This window comes from Nanorana parkeri, unplaced genomic scaffold (assembly GCF_000935625.1).
Source record: "Nanorana parkeri isolate BGI_ZX_2015 unplaced genomic scaffold, ASM93562v1 scaffold39, whole genome shotgun sequence".
NCBI lineage: Eukaryota > Metazoa > Chordata > Amphibia > Anura > Dicroglossidae > Nanorana > Nanorana parkeri.
The window spans coordinates 1,481,105-1,487,006 of NW_017306307.1; the positions used below are offsets into that span (position 1 = coordinate 1,481,105).

The window sequence follows — 5,902 nt, forward strand, 5'->3', positions numbered from 1 at the left end:
TGGAACCTGAGTAAATCCGGCCCTGCATGCAGCTATTACCTCCTAGAAAGGGTCAGAAAGTGAACTGCTTCTTTCTATAGAAGATTAGATCCAAAGGCAGAAACCATCACATTTATATACCTTCTCCCCAACACCCAAGTCTGAAAATCATACAAGGCTTTGTCTGCAGATAGGTATCTCCCATTCTTTGAGTGAGCAATACTCTAGGTGCTAGGGGAGGTGAAAGGACACTGGTAGTAATAAAAAAGTTGTATAGACCAAAGAGAAGGAAACAACTGAAGACATAGCAAGACAAGAAAAGGACATGAGCACTGTTCACTTTAAAAACTACTCAACCTTTCATCATAGGCATGGTCCCCCGTGGTGCTCTGGGTATTTTAGAATCCTGTCAACGCCCTGCGTTCAGCACTGTCTGAATCTGATCTAATCCTAGGAGTAACAGTGTTAGCGTAACAATGAGTAGAAAATCACTAATTATAGCAAGTATTTCACCCACTCTAGTTTAGTGGCCACAGGATACAGATCTGAGTGTGATCTATTATCTGGTTTGGATAGATACAGCCTATGATGGTGAAGACTTAATTTTAAAAATGTGACAATATGAAAGTCTGCATACAAAAGCTAAATCTGTGGAACACATGTACACCTTCATCATGAATGTCAGATAGCAGCAACAGGCAATCATCAAGTCTATGCCATCTGTATCGGTTTTAAAGTAATCAGTGCCAGCTGGTTTATTGTATGTGATCACCCACTATAAATCCATTGTGCAATGCAAACTGCACTTATTGTTATAATTCAAATCTCAATTTGAAAGTCACTTCAGGACTGCATTCATTTACAGGGTTATTCACAAAAGGGGGAAGCGTTTGGAGAAGGCAGGAGAAGGGAACAATCTAGGCCAAAATAGCTGATTTAGAAAAATTGTCCTAGATTGTTTAGAAATGTTGTCCTAGATTGTTCACTTCTCCCACCTTCTCTAAACTCTTCACCCTTTTGTGAATAACCCTGTTAGTTTCTAAATTGCCCTTGGTCTGGCCAAACCATAAAACACTCCCAAATGTTCACTCCAAACCTGTTCTCAATACAGCATATACAGGTGAAACTTGAATAATTAGAATATCGTGCAAAAGTAATTGCAGTAAGTGCTGCAAAAGGGGCCCAAACCAAGTACTGAGTACATATGCATGCTTGTACTTTTCAGAGGTCCGATATTGTTCTATGTACAATCCTTGTTTTATTGATTGCATGTAATAATCTACTTTTTTGAGGTTGTGGATTTGGGGTTCTTGGGGTTTTCATGAGCTGTAAGCCATAATCATCACAATTATGACAAATCACGGCTTGAATTATCTTGCTTTGCATGTAATGAGTCTATCTCATATATTAGTTTCACCTTTTAAGTTGCATTAGTGAAATAAATTAACTTTGCACGATATTCTAATTATTCGAGTTTCACCTGTATTCTGTGTGATAATTGTTTAAATAGAATTTAACCAAATTCTGTGAGTGTTTTGCATAGCTTGTTTTAGGGCTTGTTGCAGTGCGTTCCAGAGTGGTAGCTGCTGGAACGCACTGCAATCGCTCACAAAACTAGAGCCGACTCCATCCAGTTGTTATTGTTTAATGTGCAAGTGATAACACAGCGCTAAAGGTGGATTCCGTAAGAAAGTAGGTGTAAAATATAAATTTATATATTGCCTTGTTCTGAAGGTATATATATATCCACCGAACTGGGGGACTAGTTACCTTCTCAAGGTGTATATATGTGTATATACATATAAGTGAATAACGTCCCAATGAAAAAATATCAAATACAACTCATGTATAAATCAAGTGATAACAAAGTGTCTAAACCTCATTTGTGTTGATAAATCTGAGCATAGACTTCTACGTGGATACAATGCAACACAATGTGAAAAAATGTTAACAATAAAATATCTCATAAGTGAACGGTAAAAAAGTGACAAATCCTCAAACCTTTGAGTCAAACCGTTAATAAAATAAAATTAACGAAAAACTGTTGTACAGATAAGGTGCAAATAGTTCCTCCAAACTTCTGATTTGTGATGTAATTTGACAGATGACAATTAATTGCAAAGTGAGAGACTAATATAGATATGAAATAAATTAGATCTAAAGTACTCAATAAGACAAACTGAATGTGCAAACTAAATAAATAAAAACATATATAAAAATCAATTGAGTCCAATTCCCCAAGCAAACGAAAATAAATATAAAGTCCTTATAAGTTCGATCTTCCAATCAACCATCCCCCAGGTAATCAGTACTCACCAGAATCAGTGAGTATATGTAATATAATCACTCAGGAGCAGAAGGCTTCTAATCTCTCCGTTCCAATTCCCTCAAGAAAAACACCCGACAGCAGATCGAGCACTTTCCAGCGCTTGTCCCTTGCAGTCTCCGTGGAGGTCCCGGCTCCCTGTTAAAGGCAGGTGCCGGCTCCTCTCATCCGTGGGCAACAGCGATATTGTACGGTTCCAATCAGTGTTTTATTTAGGGTAGTGGGAGAGAAAAAACAACCCTCATGGTGCGGTACATCCAACAATGAATATTTATTAAAAAATAGCAACTTACATTAAAATTTCTGTTAACCTTCAGAAGACATCAGGTGACGAAACGCGTCAAGGGGCAGATCTTTTCATTGTCTAGTAAGTACTGTGCTAGTGGCTTTCAGGCGAAAGCTCGTTATCTCTGTTTTTCTATGTGACCGGCCGATGTTCTGAAATTTTAATGTAAGTTGCTATTTTTTTATAAATATTATTATATTGCTATAAAATGTACTCAGTCTTCCAGAAGACTTAAGACATGCTGCGAGTGCAGGGTGTCATGGACCAACCCCTGAGGAGGCATTACCATGGCAGTCTGCACTCACAGTCCAATGAAGTAGACAGGGGTGCTGACGACATCACATAAGTGCTTCTCTCTGTACCACTAAGGACCATCAAGCTTCTGAGAAGAGGTTAAGAAGAATCTGTCCATCACATGACTTGAATAAAGACATTTGAAAATGGTAATTTAAATGAAAACACTGGGGATGGGGGGCTCCACGGCAAGCACTGTGGTGGGGGAAAGAACCTTGGAGTTGGGCTTTAAAGACATCCACATGTTGAGAACCATCCATCTGGACATGTAAAATAGTTTCAATCAACCAGATGACTCGAGAACATGTCTGACAAGTTAGGTTCTGCCAAAATAAAAGCGCTACAGCCAACTAAAGTCAACCAGATGCCTGCTGGTGTCCACAGAGCGTGTATATCAATGAGTCAGCAAAGCCGTCCAACTGCAACATACTCTACGGATCAATGTGACGCGACTGTAACTGACAATGTCGTCTGTTAGCATCACCGCAGAAAGTATCACATATATTGTCTTTCAAGTTCTGGAACAAGTTCATTTTTAATAAAGGAGCTCTGTGGAGGTTTGCTGTCAGGAATAAGTAAATAAATTAATTTACTGTGTTGCCAAATGTTCACTTCATGTCAGCGAGGAACGGTGGAACTATGTAAACACCTCTCCACAGTCACTTCCTATTGTACATCACTGGCAGCGCCGCTCATACAGTGTTGAGGTAGATTTCATCAGACCGACTTATAAACACAAACGTTAAAGATCAAGCGCTGTTAGTCTGCTGGATCATTTTTGAATTAATATCGAGCCTGACTGAGCTTTTCATAATGAGCCAGAAACTCGATTCCTGAGACAGATCCTTTTACTGAATGCACCAACAATAGTTACTCTTTTATAGGGGGGCCATTTTTTGTTTAAATTGGAACCCTGGAATTTTTTTTTTTTGCTTATTAACCTCCCTGGTGGTAATCCCGAGCGTGACTCGGGGTTAATTTTCTCTGCCAGGAGCGGTAACCCCGAGTCACGCTCGGGGTAACATTGCAGAGCTGTCAGCGGAGTTTCCTCACCTTCTCCTGGCGATCCAGCGATGTCATCCGCTATGATCGCCGGCGAGAATGATCTATGTCCTCCGCCATGATCGCCAGCCGGCATCTGACTTCCTGGTTCCGTTCCCTGCGAGCAGCAGCGGCGCATGGGAGCGGAACTGGGCGGCAAATTCAAAAGTGAAACACACATAAGAGCTGATACAGTGTAATCTGAGAGGACTACACTGTATCACCTCAGATCTGACACTTGATAACTATACAGTGCCCCTTGCCTGCCATTTTACTGCCATTTGTGCTGTCATTTGTGCTCATAAAATTTTTATAACATGGCATCAAAAAAGCGCCACGTTACTACAAAAGCGTTTTTGGACCAGTTGAGTGACAGCGACACGGAGGTGCTCGCAGAAGTGAGCGATAGTGAGTCGTGGGGAGATTTGTCGTCTGACACGTCTGACACTGATCTGGCAAGTGACAACGGCGATGATCCTGCACCTGACCTCAGCGATGTGCGCACTTGGTGCCCTATTGACTGCGATACGGACCAGGTAGCGCCCCCAAGATTCCCGTTCACTGGATCACCTGGGATGAAGGTAGATGTTGAGCGTGACAACCCTCTGGCATACCTGCAATTATTCCTCACTGAGGAGGTAATTGAAAAAATTGTCACGGAGACAAATCGCTACCAAGAGCAGCAATCCGCTACGCTGCATGCCAGGTTTTCCAGAAGCAGAAAGTGGGAACCGGTGACCAAAGAGGACATCTGGCAGTTTCTGGGACTCATCATTCTTCAGGGGGTGGTGGGGAAACCGCTCCAGAAATGGTACTGGACCACCAATAAGTTACTGGCCACTCCGTTTTTTGGCACCGTGATGTCAGAATGCCGGTTTTCGCTCATCATGAAGTATTTCCACTTCACGAACAATGAAGAATTTGATGAGGCCACGCATCCTGCGCCCAAACTAAAAAAAATCTGGGAGGTATGCCAAATGATTGTGACCAATTTCCAGCGGACCTACGTGCCAGAAAGGGACGTCAGCGTGGATGAAAGTTTGATGGCCTACAAGGGACGCCTAAGCTGGATACAGTACATTGCATCCATAAGAGTGCGGTTTGGCATCAAATCCTTTATGCTCTGCGAGTCATCCACTAGGTACATCTGGAATTCAGATGGCACGAAGTTCAACCCCAGGTACAGCGGCTATGGGATGGCCACATCATCTGTCCTTACACTGCTGGAGCCATTGCTGAACCAGGGATATTGTGTGACCACGGACAATAAAAAAATTGTACCGCTTTTGGCACAAAATTCCTGACATAATCATACCGCCAGGGAGGTTAAGCCACCCTAATAGTGCCAAGTTTGACTTACCCTCTACACGTTATAATGCTGTCCCTGACTTCCCCCTCAGTCCAGTGCCAGAGGTCCTCTTCAGGCTCCATTCATACCTCTGTGAACACTTGTTGTATCCTGCATTTGCAGCACGTCATCTCCCATTGAAATCAATGGGTGACGCAACAAATGCGGGAAAGTAGCTTGTGCAACAGATTCTGCTGCAGGCATTTTGCGTTTTCCCCCCACAAAGTTGTGCGCTTTTAATGCACGTCCACACGTGGGAAAAATGCAGGTTTTTCTGTCTACGTTTGGGATGCCATAAACAAGTAATGGCAACACAAGCGCAACACGCGTTTTTGCCACATTCCGTGAACGTGTGTCAAAGCGCATGTGTGATGCGTGTTTTGCCGAGCTTCCACACCCCTGCCTATAGCTATGCCATTAAAATTATGCTTCTTTTTAAAAAAAAATGTGCAGTGTTTTTTATTGTACTGAAGATACATTTTTCATGCGCAAGTTGACAAGTTGACAGAATATGAAGGTGTGAACGGGGACTTAGGGCAGAATAGCACTTTCCTGTGTCCTGTGAATCCAGCCTATCATTTTCATGTCCCCTAGGGAATGCACTACCACCAGGTGCGTCCCGAGGCCG

General features: G+C 42.4%; 1 protein-coding gene and 1 long non-coding RNA gene across 5 annotated transcripts in view; one reads left to right on the forward strand and one right to left on the reverse strand.

The window, feature by feature from the left end:
• Nucleotides 1–4,094, forward strand: part of LOC108799142 — a 16,483-nt gene extending 12,389 nt beyond the window's left edge. The window contains exon 3 of the long non-coding RNA XR_001942001.1: nt 4,017–4,094. This is a non-coding gene — a long non-coding RNA (uncharacterized LOC108799142). The remainder of the gene's footprint in view (nt 1–4,016) is intronic.
• ANGPT1 (angiopoietin 1) overlaps nt 1–5,902 on the reverse strand; it is a 237,483-nt gene that overhangs the window by 220,324 nt on the left and 11,257 nt on the right. The gene's annotated exons all lie outside the window — the stretch shown is intronic.